The sequence below is a fragment of the Petaurus breviceps genome, unplaced genomic scaffold, assembly GCF_028583685.1.
Source record: "Petaurus breviceps papuanus isolate PSGF00001 unplaced genomic scaffold, PetGlider_PUasm1.0 90895, whole genome shotgun sequence".
Classification (NCBI taxonomy): Eukaryota; Metazoa; Chordata; class Mammalia; order Diprotodontia; family Petauridae; genus Petaurus; species Petaurus breviceps.
The window spans coordinates 20,764,038-20,787,721 of NW_027187372.1; the positions used below are offsets into that span (position 1 = coordinate 20,764,038).

Here is a 23,684-nt window from a genome sequence, read left to right on the forward strand (position 1 = left end):
CTGATTCTATTTCACAGTCTCTAGGAGAAGTCACACTGGGGAGCTTGTGGGTCAGAAAAAATAACAGAGAATATATAGCTTCAAACAAAGGTGCTTAGGAGGGAAGAAAAGGAGGGGGAAGCTAGAGCCAAGGGCTGCTTGCATTTGTGATCTGAAATGAAGAATGCAGTGATAACCACTTCCACTCAGAGCAGCTGGATTGCCTTGCATTGGGGGAAAAAAAACACGTATAGCCTTAGTAAAGCCATGTTTGGACAATACAACTTTGGAGAAGCCATCAGTCATCATGGGGGGAAGCTGCTGAGCATCCTGTCCCCTGGGGATAATCACTAATAATGAAAGTAGTTGTCTCTGTCCCCTATCTGGCCTGAGGGTCTGTGCCAATGGTTTGACAAATGCATGTGTCAACTAAAACCACTACCTTCTCTTGGTACCACAAGGGGCTTTGTGATAATACAGAAGTGACCACAAAGGAGCCAATAGCCATCCCTGCTCAGAGTCCATTGGTGTCTATAGCCATGACCGAGGCAGGGGTCAAGGACCATGAGGTGGCCACTGAGGTCTTGTTCAGGGCTGGGATCAGTCCTCCATCAGTGGGTTTGGTGACAGAGATTCACCCAATGGGAGGAAGGAATGGTTTGTTCCCACCATGGGGGCCTGAGCTGCAGATGCAGTGGTTTTGTTCCCAGTTCTGGTGCTGACAGAAGGAGTCATAGTACCAGGCAATGTTGCAGCTGCTGTATTTCTTGCTGGCTTTGCATTCACAGCTCTCAGAAATGCTTCTCCAGTGGCCTCTTAGTGTCTGCAATGGTATGCTCCATGTGGGCTCTCTCCAATACCTTCTCAATGACTTTCTCAAAGGCCTTCTGCTTAGCCTCTGTCATAGTCTTCTGTACTTCCAGCATGGCTTGCCATTTCATCTCCTTTTTTCTTTCTTCCAGATCTCTTCAGTGACATAGACTTTTCTAACCTACTGCTAAACTCACTTAGAGAATCATTGCTGAGTGACTCTGAGCTGCCTGGAGATCAGCTCCCTCCCTGCTCTCCTGGTCTCTGTATTCTTGCTGCATCATCTCTGCTAAAAGTTGAATTCTTCCCCATTTGTTTCCTGGCAGCGCTGCAGGACATCATAGAATGTCAAGTGATTGAGATGTTTCCATTCGTCAGTCCATTCTCTGTCAAATGGCCCTTCATGTAAGCCAAACCCATGATGTTGGTCATGCATTTCCTGATGTTCCAGTATCTTGGTGAGGTCTCTGTATAAATGTGAAGTGGCAATATTTCCCAAGGTATAATGCTGTAGAAATGACAGAGTAGAATGGCGCTGCCCATCAGGATTCATGAGGGGCAGAGAGCGAGCAGGGTTGTGCTGGGGAGGAGGGTGAATGGTGGACACTCTCTTGGTGAGAGACTCAGGGAGGACTGGTTCTCTCTCAAAGTTGTTCTTTTCTCTTGTTAGCATTGGGTCTTTTTTTCATTTCCATGTATTTCCATCAGTAACTCTAAAGAGTCACCTGGGGAAGCAGTAATTGTGTTGAGCATAATATGTTCATGCTGAGCCAGGTCCTGAGAAGGGGTCTACTTGACTGCCTAGGCTCAGTGAGGCAGTTCTCTCTACAATAGGGGAAGGTTGGCCTTCAAGAATAGAATGACAAAGGGATGAAGCGGAAAGTTGGTGACCTCTTACCACTTACAATGGAATTCCTCAGTGGTCATCATGAAGTTTATCAAAGTCAGAAAGAGGGTCAGAGCCTTCTCTTCAGTCTTGGGGAGAATGTCACAACTAAATTGCTAGAAGATCATTAGTTTACGGAGCTGTCAGATCACACAAGTAGCAGAAAGCTACCAATTTGGTGAGCAATTAAGATGAGGACAATGCAGGGCTGTTGCTGAATCTCTAGGTTAGGGATGAAGCACCATTCAGGCTAGGCAATGAACAATTAATCCCATTGGACAGTGCTATAGGGACGGAGCCTGGGCAGGAGGCATCAAGGTTGATGGATGGCCCTGGAGACATGATGGAAGGTGAGGATCTGTATCTTCATTCCCATGGGGGATTCATGCATCACTGGTACCCTTTTCTCACTAGCAGCATGACTGTTTTCCCCAGTCATTGGAGTAGAGATTCAGGGCAAGTGGTAGAATGATTCTATAGAGATGGTAAGGTCCTTGAGATAATCCAGGTAGTGGATGACATTATGTTCACTACATCAAATTATTCATGTAGGAAAAATGAAGTGACAGCAGAATGTCTTTTGTCCAGACTCTCCCAGGCAGGTTAGGTTGGAAAAATCAATAGAAGTCGCCCTTCAGTACATCTATCTTGCACAGACACTGCAACTGGACAGTGAGCTGAACCCAAGATCAAACAGGAAGGAGAGAACACATCAGATTGCTTTTGGGAAACTAGAGAATTCTTTGAATGACCTCAAGCTTCTCCTAGAAACAAAGGCCCATCTTTTTATACCAGTATACTTCCAGTGATATCATTTAAAGGCAACTGCTCACAGGTGCAACCATAGCCCCATTAGACTCAAGTCAGCAATGACAGTGGAGGCCAAGCCAGACCTAGCTTAGTTAGGCTGTAGCTCCAGACAACTTTTTTTTTTTAAGACTGACAAGCAGAGTAACTTACTTATCTGCCCCGGATGAGGTAATTTCTTCCTGGGAATTCACTACAGCAATGAAATCACAGGGCAAGTCCAAAAATCTGGTTAAGTCAAGTCAGTAAATATTTTTATTAAACACCTACTACCTACTATGTACCAAGCACTGGGTTAAGTGCTGGGGATACAAAGGAAAGGAGAAAATAATCATTGCTCTTAAGGAGCTAACAATTTAAGAGAGGAGACCACATTCAAACAACTATGTACAAACAACATAAAATGGAGATCATTTCAAGGGGGAGGCACAAAGATTACAAAAGACTGTTAAAGATTTCTTATGGATGATGGGACTTAAGCTGAGACTTGAGGAAAACCAGTGATACAAGAGAAGTAAGGGGACAGAAAAGATAAGAGAGACTTTCTGGAATGGGGAATTCTGGAAAATGTCCAAAGACCAGAGATGGACTATCTTGGGTGAAGGCAGTGTAATTGAATCAATCAGAGTTTGTGGCAGAGATTAAGGTGTAAAAAGACTGGAAAGATACAAGTGAGTCAGGTTATGAAGGGCTTTAAAAGCCAAAGAGGATTTTATATTTTATCCAGGATATGATAGAGAGCCACTAGAGTTTATTGAATGGGGAGGAGTGACTTGTACTTTAGGAAGATCAAAAAAATACATATGTTGAGGCAAACATCAAAGACTGAACAATGCCTTATCTTCTAAAATCTACCTCCCCAGTCAAGTACAGTTCTGTTCCAACCCCAGGGGCCTAGGTTCCCAAGGATTACAGGGTGGGAGTGAATTCTAAGAGAACTAGGAATGTTTGCTATAATAAGAGCTATGAACATTTTCATTTCTATTTTAAAGCCCTAAATTCTAGTATTTAATTCTCAACTGTATGGCCTTATATAGCCAGGAATAGAAAGACATGCTCTTCTTTTACAAAAACTAGAAATTTATACTTGAGTTGGAATTATCTTTAACAAATATTTACTGAAAGCCACATTTAACAAATAGCAAACATTTCACTCTCTCCTATCTTTCATGCTTTGATAACTAATTATTTTACCTTCCCTTTATCTTCTCTTATTGCTATTAGATGTGTACATAAACAGACAGAAGACAGATGATTAACAGGAGGCACAAATCTCTAAATCTTCACACATTGAGATGAGAATAATCAATCCTCCCTCAAATAAACTGCTGTCAGAGAATAAACAAGGCTGCTAGTCATTGAGGGGCCATGAGTCTATAGGAAATTTCTCAAGAAAATTTTTCCTTGTTTACATAATTCACAAATTACTATCATCAAAAAATACTCAAATGTAATATATATGTGTATATATATATATGCAAAGTAGTATGCAAGCAGTAGCTGAAGATAGAAAAAGGCCAGGATTCCTGCCCTCAAAGAGCTTACTATTTAATTGTAGAAATAAGATATCTACTTAATAAGTGAAGTCACCAAATCTTAGAATTGAAAGGATTTTCAAAGATTATAGAATTCAATTCATATCTGAATGAGAATCATCATCAACAACATACCTGATAATGTTCATCTGGTCTTTCTTTAAAGATCCCTATGGAAGAAGAATCTACTACCTCCCAAGGAAACACATCCTACTTTGTAGCATCCTAAGTATTAAGTTTTCCTCATGTTGAATATCCTGCTCAAGAAGTACCTTTTGCATGAGGCCTTTCATGATCTCTCCAGTTGTTATGCCCTCCCCAACAAAAACTGTGTATTTATTTTATAGGTACATATAGATATAACGTGGGCAGTTAGATGGCTAGATGGATAGAGTGCCAGGCCTGAAGTCAGGAGCACTCATCTTCCTCAATTCAAATCTGGCCTCAGGCACTTAACAGTTGTGTGAATGAATTTGGGCAAGTCACTTAACCCTGTTTGCCTCAGTTTCCTAACTTTAAAATAAAGTGGAAAAGGAAATGGCATACCACTCTGGTATCTTTGCCAAGAAAAGCCCCAGATGGAGTCACAAAGAGTCAGACAAAACTGAAATGACTGAAAAACAACATGAATATAAATGTTGTCTCCACCATGAACTTTGAACTCCTGGAGGACAGAGATGGTTTTATCATTGTTTCTTTATCGCTAACATCTAGCGTGATATCTGGCACAGATGAAAAATGCTTAATAAATGTTTCTGATTAATGAAACATAAATCTGAGCCTCTACAACTACCATTCATAGTTTCTCTTTTGTTCTTAGAGATTGAGCATAAATTGAATCTATCTACTAAATGACAGCCCTTCAAATAGTGAACACATCTATCATGATGCTGTCCCTAAATGTTTTCTTCTACAGGTTAAATATTCAAGTTCCTTCACCTAAGCCTCATATGGTATGATCTCAGATTCCTTCCTTATCCTAGTTAGATTACCAAATTACCGATGTCTCTCCTCAGCACAAAACCCAGGACTGAACACAATATTCCAACTGTGGTCTGATCAGGGCACAGTATAGTACGACTACCACCTTCTCTGTCCTCTCTCTCTCTTAATGTACCTTTGAAATTTGAAGAGTAGGGTATTCAAATCTCATCAGTACCCTGGAACTCCTTTAAATGGAAGGGGGGAGAATTCCCATTTAAAGAAGGCCACCACACCAGCTACCTCTTCATTTCCCACCAGAATACACTACTTTGGATTTCTTCCTCTACCAAGATGCCTCCCCTCCACAAATACCTTTAAGCATCTTTTTGTGTATTGTCTTATCCTATTAGATTTTTAGATTGTGAGCTCCTTGAGGGAAGGGACCCTCTTCCTTTTTTGTAACTGGATCTCTAGCATTAGTATAGTGCCTGAATTTAGCAGGTAATTAGCGAGTACTTACCGACTGAGTGTGGATTAAACATGGGCCTCTTTCCATCCTCAGTTTGGGGTTATGTCCTTTCTTTGGGGCAGCTAGGTGGCATAGTGACTAAAGTGCTACCCCAGGAATCAGGAGCTGAGTTCAAATCTGACCTCAGACACAAGCTATGTGACCCTGGGCAAGTCATCTAACCCTGTTAGCCTCAGTTCCTCATTTGTAAAATGATATAGAGAAGGAAATGGCAAACCATTCCAGTATTTTTGCAAAGAAAATCCCAAAATGGGGTCACAAAGACTCCAACATGACTGAAAAATATGAATGATAATTCTGCTTATAAATATCATTAGGGTGAAAACAGCAAAGGGGGAAAAGGTACATGCCAAATCAGTTAGCAAGCTATTAGAAGCACTTATTAAAGAAATGGTTTGCAGCAAAGGAGCAGTGCTATTTATTATTATTACTTCTACTATTACTATTGAAAGGTAGTGTGTGGTGGTAGATAGAGAACTTGTCTCTAGACCTTCCTCAGACACATTGGTTCTATGTGACACAGCAAATCACAACTTCTCAGTACTCTCAATCAACTCTCTAAGACTATAAATTGCAGATCTGCAATGATAATATAGGTTTCCATAGCAGAAGTTCCCTATGCCACTTAAATCATAGACCCAGACTCCATCCCTATTAAAAAAAAAAGATGGCTATGCTTTTCTTGGAAGCATCAATAAGTTCTATTGCCCTCCTATAGAGAGTGTCATTTCTGAGATGAGTCTATTTTTTTTTTTTTTGCTAGTATTTCATGGCACTTCCCAGTGTGTTCTGAGCCACCTCCTTACCCTACACTCAGAGAGACTTATGGACCAACTTTCACCTGTTTTTTTTTCCCATCTCTGCCATGAGCTAAGCAAAAGAAATGGACAGCTGAGGTAAAAAAGATTAGATGGATTTCAAAATTGGGTTTTCAGGCAGAAAAAGAACCAGGACTCCAGGATACAACTATTCCTTGCCCTCTAAAATTGCAATCACACAGACTACTCAGATGACCCCCTAACTTGTCTCCATAATTCAGTCTCTCCTCTCTTCAATCTGCCCTTTACACAGTCATTAAAATAGCCTTCCTAAGACTCAGGTCTGATCACGTCACTTTCTGGCTTCAAAACCTTCAGTGGTTTTCTACTGCTTTTTAAGATCAAATGCAGACTATTGAATCTGGCATTCAAAGAATGTGATAGTCTGGCTCTAAACCTTTATTTCAAGCCTTATTTCACATTCTTCCCTTTCACATACTCAATGTTTCAGCCAAACTGACTTAACGGTTGTTCTTTAAACTCAAAATTCTGTCTTTTGCCTCTACATTTTTTACAGAGCCTATTATAACCTGTGCCTGAATTGCCTTCCTTACTCATCTGTGTCTTTTAGGATCCTTCTTGTTGTTGTTGTTCAGTCATTTCAGTCGTGTCTGACTCTCTATGACTGTATTCAGGGTGTTCTTGGCAAAGATACTGATGTGGTTTACCATTTCCTTCTCCAGCTCATTTTAAAGATAAGGAAACTGAGGCACAGAGGGTTAGCTGACTTGCCCAGGGTTACACAGCTAGTAAGCATCTGAGGCTGGATTTGAACTCAGGTTTTCCTGATGAATCCAGCACTCTATCTGTATAGATATCAGCACTGTGTCACCTACCTGCCCCTTTAGGAGCCTTATTTTCCTTCAATTTCAAAGAAACTTTCTCTGTTCCCTCTAACAGAAACTGTCCCTACTCAAATAGTTCTAAAGCTTCCTCACTCAATTTTTTCTTCACCCCCATCACATTGCCTTGTACAATATTTATTGTTTAACATCTTTAACACCCCAGCCTTTTACCAGTAGAATCCTAAGTTCCTTAATGGAACGAACTGTTTTGTTTTTACCTTTATATGGTTAAGTGATTCTCATAGTACCTTGGATTGTAGTTGAGGCTTTCTAAATGTTTGTTGATTTGAACTGTGCCTCATGCATCCCATTATCCTTGACCTATTTGCAACCTTTGACACTATCCTCACACTCTTCTTTCTCCTAGATACTCTCATCTCACTATATTTCCATAATACTGTCCTCTTCTGGTTTTCCTTACCCATCTGACTGCTCTTTCAATTATTATCTCCATGAAGATGATTCTCAGATCAATTTATCCAGCTCTGACCTTTCTCCTAATCCCCGTTTCCACATTGTCAACTTCCTCCTGGATATCTGGGTGTCCTATAGGCATCTCAAGCTCAACATGTCCCAGACAGAATATATTATCTTTTCCCCAAATACTACCCTGTTCTCAACTTGCCTATTACTGCTGAGGGTCCCACCATCCTCCCAAGTCACTCAGGTTCACAACCTCAATGTCACCTTCAATTTCTCACTCTTACTTCAAGTGCTATCATTTTTACCTTCACAACATCTCTCATATGCAGCCCCTCGTCTTCATTCACACAGTAACTGCCTGGGAACGTTCCAACCTTCTGCTTGGTCTGCTTGCCTCAAGTCTCTCCCTATTCCAGTCCATTCTATACTCAACTGACAGAATGATCTTCCAAAAGCTCCCATCAGACGATTCCCCTCCTTGAAGCATTCCCAGTAACTCCTTTTAACCTCCAAAGTCAAATATAAAGTCATCTGGCTTTTAAAGCCTTCACAATCTGGTTTCTGTACTCTTCTCATGTACTTTATAATTCGGTAAAACTGGCATTCCTTTTCCTGTCACATGATGCTCCATAACCTGACACTGTGTTCTTTTCTTGTATATTCAACTTTATTTTGTTTTGTCTGAATTATCTCCTCCATACTCTACCAGAAGGCAAGAAAAGCAAAATTCATTACAAATATGCTTAGCCGTGCAAAACAAATTCTTACATTAATCACATCAGAGAGACATGGAAAGACAAAGAGAAGAAGGGAAGGAAGGGAACGAAAGGAAGGAAAAGAAGAAGAAAATATGTGTTAGTCTTCACTCTGAGTCCATCAGCTCTCCATCTGGAGGTGGAGAGCATGTTTCATTATGAGTTTATTGGAGTTTGTGGCTGCTCATTGTGTTTATCAGAGTTGCTCATTCTTTCAAAGTTGATTATATTTACAATATTGTTGTCTTCCTAGGCTTTTCTGAAACCATTACTTTCATCATTTCTTATAGCACTTTGGATTCCACCACATTCAAATAACATAACTTGTTGGGCCATTCTCTAATTGATAAGAATTTCCTTAGTCTTCAATTCTTTGTTACCACAAAAGAGCTAAATTAAGGTAGCTAAAATTAGAAGAAAAGCAGTAAACTGGGAAAACTATTTGCAGTAAATTTCTCCAATAAAGATCTCATGTTTAAGACATGTAGGGAACTGAGTCAAATTTACAAGAATAAGAGCCATTCCCCAATTAATAAATGGTCAAAGGATAAAATAGTTTTGGGGAAATTAAATTAAAGTTATCAATAATTATGTTTAAAGTGCTCTAAATCACTAATAATCAGAACACTGAAAATTATAGAAACACTGATGCATCATCTCACATTCATCAGATTGGCTAAGATTACCAAAAAAAAAGGAAAATGACAAATGCTGGAGTGGCTCTAGGAAAACAGGTACACTAACATACTATTGGTGGAACTGTGAACTAATCTCACCATTCTGGAAAGCAATTTAAAACTCTGACCCAAAATCTATTAAAGTATGAATGATTATATTTTTACCCAATGATACCACTATTAAGTCTATACCCCAAAGATATCAAAGAAGAAAGAAAAGGACACTGTGCCCTTTCACTTATTGAACCTAGCCCAGCTCCAAACCTGGAATGCTCTCCCTCTTTACTGCAAACTACTGGTCTCCCTCACATCTTTCAAGACTCATTTCTTCTACAAGAGGCATTTTTCAACTTTCTCCCACCTCCTTCCCTCTAATATCATCTTTCATCTATATCTTGTGTGCACAGTTTCTTGCAAGTTTTCTCCACCACTAGAAAATTAGCTCCTTAAGGGCAGGGGCATTGTTTTTGCTTGCCTTTTTTTTTTGTATTCCAGCTCTTCAAACAAGGTCTAGAACAATGTGTACTTTAAAAAAAAATGCTTTTTGACTGACAGAAGACACTTTTCCTCCTCTGTTTATTCCAACAATTGACTAGATCTAAAATGAAGGGCATCCATAGTATTTAACAAGTTTTTATATAAGAATGCAAGTCATATTGTCTATGAGAAATAAGAGTTGTCTTAGTCTTACAGTAGCTTTTTCTACTGCTCAATCACCTTAAGACCTAAGAGTCCATAAAATGGTGAATGCTTAGTTTGATGGTTTTCCATTCAACAGAGCAGTATTCAATGAAATTCTCAGAAGTAAACAAAATGACATAAAAAAGAAAGGAAATGAGAGGTAATATTTTAAACTTTTAAAAATTAAATTTAAAACAACTTTGCTGTTCTCTAATAAATAACTTAACATGTGTTATCCTAAGAATAATAGAATATTGATGAACTTTCTGGCATGTTAATTATAAACTATTGTGTAAGGACAAATGGATATGCATAAGTATATTTGGTTTAACATCAAATAATAAAATTTTCCACTGCTCTCAAATAGTTAATGATTAACAAACATCTACAACCTTAGCTACATTGAAAAATATCATACTTGAGATCCAGAGGCCCAATTTAAAGGAATCTTGACAGTTTAAACCTCCAATGTTAAGAAGCAGCATGAAATATTTAATTTCATTTATACAAGTATACAACTATTATTGTTGTTATATTCTTTTACAATCCACTCCCTATCACTCATTCTAATGGAGAGAAGTGGAATGAATATTCCAAACAGGGAATAATCCCAAATCATACCATTCATATTTTTCTCTCTCTTTCACACACACACACAATCCCAGGAATTTAAAATTAAAATGTTAACTAGCTTTGCCATTCTGCCCTATTCTCTACTCCTCCTTGCTAAAGGCAGTGAAAAGAGATTACTACTGGGGCGGCCAGGTGGCTCAGCGAGTAAGAGCACCGGCTCCAGTGTCGGGATGACCTGGGGATCAAATGTGGTCTCAGATACTCAGCACCACACCCAGAAATAACTGGCCATGTAACCTTGAGCAAGTTACTTAACCCCGATTGCTTTGAAAAAAAAAAAGAGAGATTACTACTATTTTGTTTCAATGTAGCTAGCTAAATGTGAATGTGAGCAAGTTACAAAGTTTCTGGTCTGCATTTTTCTCTTCTGCATCCCAGTGTAGACCTGTCTATTCACACTTATGGGGTAAATTCCTTAAGACGTCTATCTCAAGAACAAGAGACTCTACAGGTCTGCATTCTATAAAATTATATGTCATGTTTCCCCTATATGTTTAATTTTCAATAGTCAGTCAAAAGATAACACAATTAGCTCAAAGCAAAGGAATAAGATAGTAAGAAGGTTTACAATAAAAATATTCCATGTGCCTATGAATTTATCACACACTTTCTTATTAACATGCATATCATCTAAGGGTAGCTAGTAGGGTAGCTAGGTGGCACAGTAGATACAATGGATAGTCAGGATGCCCTGAGTTCACATCTGATCTCATATATATATACTAGCTATGTGACCTTGTGCAAGTCACTTAACCTCAGTTTGCCTCAATTTCCACATCTATAAAATGGGAATAATAATAATAGCCCTACCTCCCAAGGTTGCAGTGAGGATCACATGATATCATAACGGTAAAGTTTAGCATAGTGCCTGACACAGCTAGCTTTTTTTTTTAATTACCAACTAGCTATAGTAAGTATAGAGAGTGAATATGAAGGGTTTCACATTGTAAGGGACATAATTTGAAGGTGCAAGGCCCCTGATGTCCTCTTATGATTTCAGCATAATACCACTCACTGGGTGAGATGTCTTAAGATAGATTCAGTTGGGATCACTGTTGTCCTTTTCAAGGCAGAGAGGTCTTAGACTCAAAGTGCAGAATGAGGAATATTTTGGTTTTTGGACATAGCCAATGTAGGACTTTGTTTTGCTTGCCTATGCATATTTGTTGCAAAATTTTTCTTTTTCTTTTTTTACTGAAAGCAGGAGGAGAAGTGGGAGACAGAAAAAATACAGATAGTTGTTCATTGAAAAATGAGCATTTCCAAGCTATTTCAGAAATATGGAGCCCTTACTCTAGAACCCCTGGGGAACATCCTCAGTTTTGCTCTCTCAGAGTCTGAGCTCTGAGGTCTGTTGAGTTGCTGGATCCTGGTTCTCTCAATTTGAACTCTTTTCTCTACAGAAAGACTGGAGATCAGGAGTCAGTGTCCTCGAATTCCCTTCTCTGGCTGTACATACACACACTCCCCCACCCCCCAAGTCTATGTGCTTCTGCCAGAGGACAAAATGGCAGATGGGAAGAGAGAGAAATAGCCTTTCCTATTTGTTATATTCTTCAGAAGGTACAAGTAAGTACTCAAAAGCTCAATCTTTCATCCATAATTGACTTCTCAAAATGACTGCCCTGTGGATTGACTCTACCAGGGCTTTCCCTTTTTTAAAACAATTTTAAAACATTTAGGTTATCTTGGCAAAGATGTTGGAGTGGTTTGTCATTTCCTTCTCCAGCTCATCTTACTGATGAGGAAACTGAGGCAAACAAGGTTAAGTGACTAACCAGGGTCACTCAGCTAGTCAGTAAAAGTCTGAGGTCAAATTTGAACTCAGATCTTCCTGATTCCAGGCCAGGAATCCTGGCCAGTCCACAGTTCTACCTGTCTGCCTCTTTTAAACTCTTACTGTCACCCAAACTTCAATGAAGAGAAAAGGCATCCAGGCAACTCACGCAAGGGGTAAATTCATTGTTTCCGCTATTTCTTGTCCCTGTCATACACAAATAAAGCCATTCAAAGTGTAAAACTCTCACAAACTGAAAATATGCCTGTAATTTTATGAAGAATATTCAGGGACTCAGCTGATCAAGTTTCCTAATCTACCCTCTCTAATATTCCCCTCCTCTCTTTCCCTCTCCCTCATAAAATCACAAGGTAGTATAAGATCTCTAAAGAAATGAAACCATCTCTCACACTGATATAAAACAGCAACCTGAGCTTAAGTTGTCCTCCCTCTGAGTTCATTTTCTCTGTAGCTCATACCTTCACAGGTAAAAATGTGATCAATTTGGGGAGAGACTTTAAAAGACCTATCCTGGCATTTGATAAAGGGTCTACTTGCTGGAAAGAAAAACTGATTCAAGATATAGTGATACTGTATCCCCATCTTCCCTTTCCAGTTTTTGCTGTACCATCACCTGTATGTCAGCAAAGAAGAAAAGCAAGCAAGCAAGAATTTGAAATCAAAAGTAAAGCAGTCCTGTCAGCCTAGGGATGAATGAATCATAAACTGTATGACTTATTGGGTGTAGAAGAAAAGTCTAAGATGTAAGTATTTTATCATATATAGTGCTGTTTTAGATGATAAATTATTAGTCCAGGGTAAAGTACCGTAGATTTTTTTTTAAAAGAGCTTTTTTTGTTTGTCAACAGACAATACCCAGCACAATTTAAACACGTGTATATTTATGAAATGTTTTCATTATAAATATTTTTGCAATAAATGGAAGAGTTCCATGCATTGCAAGGGTATCATATGCCTCAAAAGGATGCAGAATAGATATCTTAACTTCTTTTCCCTCACCCTTCACCAAGGGAGACTTTAATTCTTGCCAAGAAGGAAAGCAAAAAGTTGAGGCCAGAGGCCATTCTGATGTCTTCAGGGAGAGGTACTAGGTCAGAATTTACTCTTTCTGTTCCCTTAAATATTAGTCTAGGGGATACAATCAGGTTGAATTTTATTTCTGATCATTATGTCATCACTGGGGAGGAGGACCCCAAGTTTTATTCTATATCCAAGGTTTGACCCCTTTCCCACCAAATACCAGTTCCACAATGAAAATACATAGCGCATAGCAAAGAAATCTATTTATCCAAATCACAACAAAACAGTAATCAGAAAGGGTATACAAGGGAAGATACATACCAGACAATACATACTGAAGGAACTCTCCCATTAAGAGTGAAAACACCTCAGTCAAGACAGAGTTCTACATCTCACCCAAAAGGGAATTTCCCGCAAGGTCTCTACTAGAGCAAGCTGAAGATAGAGAAATGATCAATACCACCAGTCCCTCTCCTGTCTTCCCAAAATCTTTTCCTTTGACAGCCTCAATTAAGATTGGCCCCTCCCATCTTCCTACAAAACCTGGGAGCTAGAAATGTCCAAAATGACTTGAAGTTTGAAGAGTGTCAAAGAAGACTTTTCTATATTTGGGGACAAGGGTTACATAAAAATTTTGTCAAGGTAAAGAAATATTTATTATTCTTGTAATTACTATATTGCCAGCACATGAACTAGGTACATCAGCAGATAAATGAATTTATAAACACCTCAATAATGTTTCAGTAAAAATAAACATAGATTTCTGAAACCCAAAACCTGCTACCTCCCTTCCTAGAAGTTCTGCCTCTAAATGCAACTCAAAGCCATTGGCTTTCCTACTGCCATAGAATGTTCCTGGTTCCTACTGAGCTTTCAATCCACCAAACTCCACATATTTTGGTTTCCAGACAAACTGCTGTTTAACCATGTTGTTGGTTTTTCCCAGCTTAAATATGGGAAATTAATTTTTTTAAAACCCAGGCATTAGACTCATTTCTTCCAATTAGATTTCATCTTATCAGAATTGGCCCAATATTTTGAATTTTGTTTAAATCATAGATTTGTAGCTGGAACAGACCTCAGTTTTCATTTAATACAACTCCCTTATTTTATAGATGAGAACACTAAGGCCCAGATAGGTAAAGGGGAAAAAGAAATGTCATACTTAAAATCACAGAAGTAGCAAGTGGCAGAATTTAGCCTTGGATCTGGGTCCTCTGATATCACATAGAGTTTTCAGACCCTTCTGTCAACCCTCCATGGGTATATATTATACAGATGGAGGGTTGAGTCTGAAACATGCCCAATACAGTGCAGTTTCCTCTTCCTTCTGAGGAGGAGAACGTACTTTTTGCTGCTGGCAGCATCAGCCACCTTGGTGTCCAGGTTCATCTCCTTCTCAGTCCAGGGCCACTCACTATGGCTGGGTGAGCAGTGGTGGGCTAGGTAGGATTGAGGGGTTACAGATTCTGGGGTTAGCTCAGGTAGAAGAGTCTCACTGCCCTGGGTCCTAGATAAAAGCTCAGGAATGCTAGGGACAAGACAGTTGTCCTGTTTTGCCCTCCCTCAGTCAAGATTGGTACCTAGAGGGTCACAGGCCAAAGCTGGATGTAACCTGGGTTGCTCCCATGGATATTCTAAGGGAGAAGGAGTTTGCTTAGAGTATGGATCAGAGTAGAGTAGGAGAACAGTGAGGGTGGGCTTCCTGATGGACAAAGGCAACTTGCTGTTAGTACTGACAAGGTTCACTAAACAATGTGCTAACAATTCTCCTCAACTTTGTGTTATCTGCATATTTCCTAAGGATGTTTTAATCCAGGTCATTGATAATAAAATTAAACAGAGCCAAGGTCAAGCACAAATTCCCTGGGGAATTAAATTCCTTTGCTATTCAACCTCCCAACTTAACAACTACTCTTCTCATCTAACCATTCAAACAGTTCTAAAATCTATCTAATTGTTTTGTTATCTAGCCCACATATCATTTTACACAGGAGGAGCAAGAGAAGCTTTACAAAATGCCTTGGTGATTTCTAGCAATTACAAAGGGATGACTACCATGGATGAAGGGGAAAAAATAGAATGTATGTGCACATGTAAGTCTTTAGACAAGGTCCCTATGGATCTATAAGCTAGAAAATTATGAATAAACAGGGGTTTATGGAATCTTTCTGAAATTTTCTATCATTTGTCTAATTGGAAATAGAATTTTAAGTCCTGTAATATTTATTTCAATACCTGAGTAACTGATTTCTTAGAACACAAAACAACATTGTAATGGGAATGGGGATTTGAAGATCTTCACTGCCTCTTGTACTGGCAAGAAAACAGGTACTTAGCACCTTGTTTCAAGTTCATGATTGTATCAAATATTGAGATCCAGAACTTGTGAATCCTACAGTGGGAGGAAGTTGCTGATGTAACAGAAAGGGGCAGAACAGGGAGGAGCTAATATCACATACAAGGAAAAGCCCAAGCCAGAAAGCCAGAATTGCTGAGAGAGAGAGAACTTCGATGATCCTGAGAACTTCTGAGAACTGCTACAAATTGAGAACAGAATGGAGAACAGAACTTGTGGTGGCAAAATGGAGAACGGAGAACTGAACTGAGGAGAGAATTGAGAAGAAATGAGAAGAGAGGAGAACTGGGAGGAATAATGACTGTAGTGCCGGTACTTTGTCTGTCTGTTTTGATGGTACTTTGTCAGATTCATCTGTTGATAGAGAATGGTGCTGTTATTACAGAAGCCCTGGGACCTTACTGATGGTTCAGAAGCCCTGAAAGAGGATTTTCTTGTTTTATCTTTACAGAAATCCTGGAGGAGGGTCTTACTGACATTTTCAGAGGTCCTGGGACTATACTGATGATTTGTGTTGATTCCTCCGACATTGTTGTTGGGTCTATGTTGATTTCACAGGAAGAAATTGAATTGATGAGGATGCTAGCAATTTGCATGAATATTACTGTGGCTTTGTTAAGCTTTGTCTTTCCAGGAACAGAAACTGTGAAGGACTTGAGGTAGACTAAACACTATGAGCTTCAATATGGAACAGAAATGGCACAAGGAGCTGGACAAGGAACTGAGAGCTGTCCAACTTTGAACTCTGGTGACAGTTGGAAAGATTTGGGGAGGAGCCGGGACCATGGAAGAGGAACCATGGAAGCTGAGAGTCAGCCTCAAGTCAAGATAAAAAGACCTCTCCTTGGGTACCTGATGCTGACAGAGAAAATCATGATTTACTGTGGCCTAGGAGTGAACTTTGACCTTTACATTTAGATGATTGAGTTAAGGACTTCTCCAATTAAGAAGAAAGAAGACTTTTTGATTGAAGAGATTAAGACAATGTGACCTAGGGGTAGAGAACTTTGTGCTTTGTGTCCATTAAGGAGACAAGCCTCCTTAAAGATGATTGAATTAAGGATTTACTAAATGATTAAGTTACTAAATGAATGTACTTTGTTTAAAACTATGTGGTCAGTTTAGTGAAAACTATGTGGCCATTTTAGTGTTAAGTTGTTATGTCATAACATTGTGAATACTGTACTTTGGTTTCTGTAAATGTTTTACTTTAATTTACTGCTAAATAAATAGATAGTTCATTATACTATGTAATCAGAACCTTGAAGCTGTTCACAGCAGCAGCCCTCTGGAAAGCTACTCCTGCGTGGCTTTATAAATATCTACTTTGTAATGTCTGTAGAATTATTGAAATTTCTAATTAATTCAATAGAATTTATCTGTTTAACATATATAATACACATGGACTGAATCAAGCATCTATATTTATTATATCAGATAGGCAAATAGCATTTAAGAGCACACTATTTGTAAGGCACTGTGTTGTGCTAAGAATTTTTTAATGTAAAAAAATAGGCCCTGTTCTCAAGGAATTCACAATCTAATGCAGAAGAAAACATGCAAACTACAAAAGAACAGTACATATACAGAGGGCAGTCTCAGTGGAAAGGCACTCAGACTAAGGACTGTGAAAGACTTCTTGCAAAAAGTGACCTTTTCTTTAGCTGGGGCTTGAAAGAAGCTGGGAAAGCAAGAAGGCAGAGAAGAAAGAGAATTCCATACATGAAAAACATCAGAAAAATCTCTTGGAGCTACAGTGGTGTGGGAAGAACAGCAAAGACCAGTGTCACTGGAAGCCAGAGCATGTAGAAGAGAGTAAGGTGTAAGGAAATTGGAAAGGTAAGAAGAAGCCAAGTTATGAAGAACTTTAATAGCCAAATACAGACTATCATATTTGATCCTGAAGGTAACAGGAAGTTAGTCACTGGAGTTTACAGAGTGTATGTGTGTGTGTGGAAGGGGGAGAGGAGGTAGTGGTGATATGATCAGTCCTGTGGTGTTTTTAGGAAGATCAATTTGACAGCTGAGTGAAGGATGGATTAGAGTGGAAAAGCCTTAAGGAAGTGAGGCTAGCCAGCAAGCTATTGCAATAGCCCATGCATGCACAGATGAGGACCTGATAAAGATACTAAAATTTGCCTAGGAATCTATGAATAACAATTACATGGATGTGCCAGTTTACAAGGATTCTATTAATTTAGAAGGAAGTCTTTTCAGCATATGTGGTGATTAAAGTATCTTTTAAAATTATGAAAATAAAAGTTTTATATTAAATATTTAATTTTTCTAAAAGAAATACTATTTGCCTATCCCTCATACAACTAGATCCAACCCAGCTGCTAGTGCCATTCCCTCAAAGATTACCTTCCTTCTGCTCATATATACCATGTGTTCAGTTATTTAAGTCATGTGTGACCCCATCTATGGTTTTCTTGGCAAAGATACTGGAGTGATTTGCCATTTCCTTCTCCAGTTCATTCTGCAGTTGAGGAAACCGAGTGAAACAGGGTTAAGTGACTTGCCTGACTCCAGGCTCAGCACTCTATTCATTGCAGCACCTAGCCACCCATATATATCACACATATGTCTATGTACATATTGTCTCCCTCATTATAATATAAGCTCTTTTAGGTCAGGGACCGCTTTTGCTCATAACTGACTGATTACCAAAGATAAGAAACAAGAAATACATATTAATATGAACATAAAAACATGGGTTCCTTTCCTTCCATGTCTTAGCTGGGAAAGGTGAAGATCACTACTCTATTCTCTTGAAGTCACAAGGTTACTCTGAGGCCTAGCATTTACCCGGTAACAGACACAGATTTTGCCTTCCCAAATCCCAGCTCATTGCAATATAAACACTTGGGAATATAGACTTGACCTCAGCTGGTTATTAGTATGTCATAGAAGGAATTTTTGTGCGGATCTTTGTTGGACTAAATGGCCACTGAGGTCGCCCTAAGAATCAATGTTAAATTGAACCCTCCTTCACTCATGGAATCACAGTTGTCTCTTCTTCAGCCATTGTCACTAAACTAGAACTGAGGAAACCAGAACTTTCCCCAAAACTCTCCCTTGCTAACATTACTTTGATCAAAAGAAGTTTTCAGAGAATGTTACAAGCTGGAATGGATCTGGATCTGTACTTGGACAAAGATGAAACAGGTGTCTATAATCAGCTAGTCTAAATCTCTCATTTGCCAGATGAAGAAACTAAGGACCATGAAAGGGAAGTAACTTGCCAAGGATTACATACCTAATAAGTAGCAATCAGATCTTGAATATAGGTATTCTACCTTCATATACAGTGTTTTTTAAGCCCTCATTTGTTCCCAAATGAGTGTCTCATCCAAGTGTCTGAGTATAGTATATAGCAACTCAAATTCAAAGCAGATTGCTAAATTTTCAATATAAGCATTCACACTTCCAAAATCAGCAAATGTTAAAATCAAGGTTTGATTCATCGTTTTGTTGATTGAACAGACTCAAGAAAGTGATGGAGAAAATGTTAATAATACAGATTAAACTTGGAAGTGTGAGGTGCATATTTTTTTCCTTCAGAAAGCAGGTTGTTAAACATTTACCAGCATATCACTCTATACAGAATAAGATGGTTACATATGATATCATCATAAAGTCATCTTGGACTGCAGTCTGATAAAGGAGGAAGCCGAAGTCACAGGTTCATGCAATATGAGCATAATTTAATTTACTTACATGAATTCTTTTAAATAAACATTCTGTGAACTGTGGGTCTATGTCTCTACACCCTCATCCATTAGGCAACCCTCTTTGGGGACAAGCTACTATGATGTTAAAGAAGTTGGCATTTCCTCTTACTTGCTCTCATATGAAGAAGAAAGGAAAGAAATTAAATTTATAAAGGACTTTATTTGGAGTAGAAACCTGGAATTTCTAGTATTAACACTGTAAGCAGAATATAAGTTCCTTGAGGGCAGGAATGATGGCCATTCTCTTTTTGTCTTTATAACCTTAGTAATTGATTTGCATTTTTGCCTAGATATTTATCCTCTTCAAGCCTCAGTATCTTCATGGATAAAATGGGCAGAACACTACTTGTCCATGTAAGTAACATTATTGACGGATTTTGTTTTGATAAATAAGAAACTATGTGAAATTATGTACAACTTTTCAGTCAAAAAAAAAGCAAGAATAGTATGATAGCACATTGTGTATGTAACAAGTTGATTGATAAAAATCATTGTCAGCATTACAAGGCACTTATTAAATAAGCACCTGTTTTGAGTAATTGACTAAATCTATTAAGAAAATATAGTCCTTTTCCTCTAAGACCTCAATTTTTTAAAATGATTCCTATATAGGAATGAACAAGTTAAATAACATATGTATGATACTCCTGAATTTTCCAATTTTACATAGTGGAAATTCTCAATTATATACAATCTATGATCTCCAGAACAGAAAAATACCTTTCACTCTCATCTATCAATGTGCAACTGCAGTACAAATATGCTGGATTCATATATAACACTGAATATACCAAAGAAAAAGGAGTCATACCCTAAAATAAGTTGGTAGGCAGAGCAAAGAATGTTTTAGAACAAATGGCAGAGTGAGTTTGAATCTCAATTCTAGTACATAGCAGCTATAAAGTATCTTCATGAGTTGGAGCATGTCATTTTACCACTGTGGGCATCAGTTTCCTCATCTGTAAAACAAGGAGGTTAGACCAAATGACCCCCAAAGTCCTTCTGAATATCAACCCTAAGATTCCAAATACTTCCATTGCTGTATGCACCAATAAGGTATCCTATTAGGTTAAATACATTTTGAGTATAAGGGTAAACACATTTAAGTATTAAGTCAGTTCAAGCAATAACAGCTGGCCCTTTTATTAACTGTCCCATAAACTGGTAGCAAAGCTGTGGGTAGCAAAATATGCTTCTAATTTCCTACAGTGACAGGGAGAATTAAGTTATATACATAAACTGAACAAAAAAACTTAGCCTATGACTTTAGTAACATGGCAAAGAATAAATGATTCATCTATACTTTTGCACAAAGAAAGTGATAATCCATATATTTTTTGAGTACTGCCACTACATCTTCCATTTGTACATTTAGAGAATATTTAATCACCATATATACATTTTATGTATTATTTTTGCTTTGTAACAAAAAACACAAACATTTGTTATTTATACAAATACTGCAGAACTGGGGGGAAACAGCTACCATAAGCACTGTTCCCCAGACAAAGATATTTAAGGAATTAAGACAAATAAGGTTTCAATTCTGCTTTGCTCCTCATTTATATAAGTGAATATTACTACCAACCTCTACCTGAAAGGGAGAAATTCAGATCATTTACAACACCTCCACACATCACTTGGACAATTATACCATTGGCTGTCACTGTGATTGATAACTTTTGTGGAGCAAGTCCCTTATGTAAATTTCAGTATTTCCTGTGAACAGCCCTTTGATCGGTCACAGTATGAAATATGGACTGAAACAGATTCTGTTTTGCTGTTTCAAAGGGAGAGCACCTTGTGAATATTAAACTAGAAACAGAAAATTCATTTTCATATCAAATGACTTAACTATATTACCTGGGTTTGGAATAAGATTAAATACATCTTTTTTTGTCATTTCAAAAAAACAAACAAAACAAAAAACAGACCAACTGACTCCTTATTTTCAGAAATACACACACACTCAAAATTTTTGGACCGTATCAGTGATTTCATCGGCATAGGGAATTCACAATGAGGAGAATTACCCTCTCTACCAATGCTGGTTCTCACTTTCTTCATGACTTAAAGTCTTAGCACTGCCTTGGGATATTGACAGATTAAGTGACTTGACCAGGGTTCCTGGGCTAGTATGTCAATTAAAACTTCAGTCCAGGCATTCTGACTCTGACAACACCTTTCTATCTCTGATACAGATATAGATATACACACATGTAGACATGTGTGTATGTATGCATAAGTACACAAACATATAATTACAATGCATTTATAGATTTGTGTATATCTATATGCATATTGTATTATATGCATGTATAGTACATTTATACATGTGCACGTGTGTGTACATATACATACATACATGTTTTCATTTGTTTTTCTCCTTGACTTTAAAGCTAGAATTTTAAACTTTTTTGTGTCACTGACACCTTTGGCAGTCTGGTGAAGCATATGGTTGCAATTCTAAAAAATAAAATACATACAATTATAAAGGAAATCAATTATACTGAAATAGTTATTTTAAAAGAAATACAAGTATTATAATATCATATATATGTACTTATACATATATGTATAGTACAAAATAATTTAGGTTATACCTGTAGAGAAAACTCATGTGCATTTGAAATGGCATCAAAACAATTATGAAGAGAATAAGCAAGAAAACAAGAGAGATACTAATAATTACACAAATGTTGGAGGGATACGTGAGAAGATAGTTCAAAGATAAACTATAAAGGACAAATAACTCCTATAGTCTTCTCAGTCAGAAGAAGACCAACAGCAGATTGGGGGAAATGGCAAAGGGAGGAATTAAAATATGGGAAAATGAAGGCAGAAATCCCTATTTGGTGGTGGGAGTGGGTCCCAATAAAGAATTCCCATAGGAGAAGAGATTCTATAATAGAAGGTAGCAACCTCTTCATCAGCATTGAATTTGTAGAGAGGTGACTGAGGAGAGAACCACACCTTCAAGGACAGTATCCTACTTCAGAAGATAGGGAATCAGAAATCCTAGGGACAACTGACGTCCAGAAGGAGGAGGGCATTGACAGAAAGAGATTTCGTGGCAAATTTAATGGCAAAAATGATCATGGACGGGGGGGGCAGAGTATAGAAATGAACCATTAGGGACAAAGTAAAATTTCAACTGAAGGACAATGCTTCTATTACCTCTATCTCCTTCAATCCATCTCCCAAAGGAATTCTAACAGTGAAGTACAACAGAAAAAGTGGGAAGAGCTACAAGACAATAACATAGAAACCATTTAGAAGAGGAAATTGGGTGTCTTAGAAGCTTTAATTCCATGAGAAATAGAGAATAAAAAAAATAAGTATAAATGCCATGAATCAAAGATAAAAGTCTAGAATAAGTAGAAAGGAAAAAAAGAGGTTTATATTTTGGTGATTTACTAACCCTGTGCAAACACTCATTTGTTTTAACGCGAGGTTTGCCTTTGTACCTAAGCAAACTAAGGCACTAAACTTTAAACTTTTAACAAAAGTGTGTCTTAGAATATAATATTTGCTAATTAATAACAAGAAAAGTGGTAAGGAATAGAAAGTAAAAGAAGGAAAGATGAGGGTCTTTTTGTGGGTATATGATGAGTAAAACCACTGAGACAAAAATAAGCAAATCAAGCATTTGAGTAAACATATTTGACTGGATCAAAGTAACTGAATTGGTGGTTATAATTTCCCATGATAATGGGAACAATTGTAATAGGAAAGATTATATAGGTTCTTTGACCAATAAATGATGAGATGAAAGCAGAAATTTAGGTAGGTAATTTTTTGGTAAATTTAGGTAGGTAGGAAATATTTAGAAGGCAAAATAAAAAATCACTTCAAGGGATGAAATGAGAGGCAAGGAGGATTGGTAGGGAACTGTTGTTAAACACTGTAGACATGATGCAGTAGGGGGTCTAGATTGCAGGAATAGCTGTGGTAACATAAAAGCAAAGAGAAATCTAAGAGGCTGAGCCTGAGGTGGAACAATAGGGTTCATCTAGTTAACTGTCTCAATGTGTGGAACAAAGATGAGAGAAAAGTTAACCAGATCAAGTCTGTGGATGGAGAAGAATGGAGGTATGATAATGATATTTACAGAAATGAAGAAATTGGGAAAGAATGACAGTTTAGGACAAATAATTTTAATAGTGACTAATGGCAACAAATATAATTCATACTCAATTTGTCACCTATCAGTGAAAATTCTTATGAAATAAGTAACCATTTTATATAAGTTAGATAACCAATATGAAGACAATTACCCTATTGTACCACATACCAGATAGAAGATTCCATCCTATTTATTATTTTCAAACTATAAAAATACATTTGATTCAACCAAGCTAAACAGTACCCTAAAGAACAAAATACCTCTCATACTTACGTTGCAATTTTACAAGACTCCTTGAAATATGTAAGAGAAATTACTTTGTCCCTTGGCCCTATAATTGTTAAT

General features: G+C 37.8%; 1 protein-coding gene and 1 pseudogene across 1 annotated transcript in view; both read right to left on the bottom strand.

Annotated features, from left to right (window-relative positions):
• Positions 1–23,684, bottom strand: part of KCNT2 (potassium sodium-activated channel subfamily T member 2) — a 550,024-nt gene that overhangs the window by 509,323 nt on the left and 17,017 nt on the right. The window lies entirely within an intron of this gene.
• On the bottom strand, positions 494–2,114 carry LOC138151142 (protein CBFA2T2 pseudogene; annotated as a pseudogene).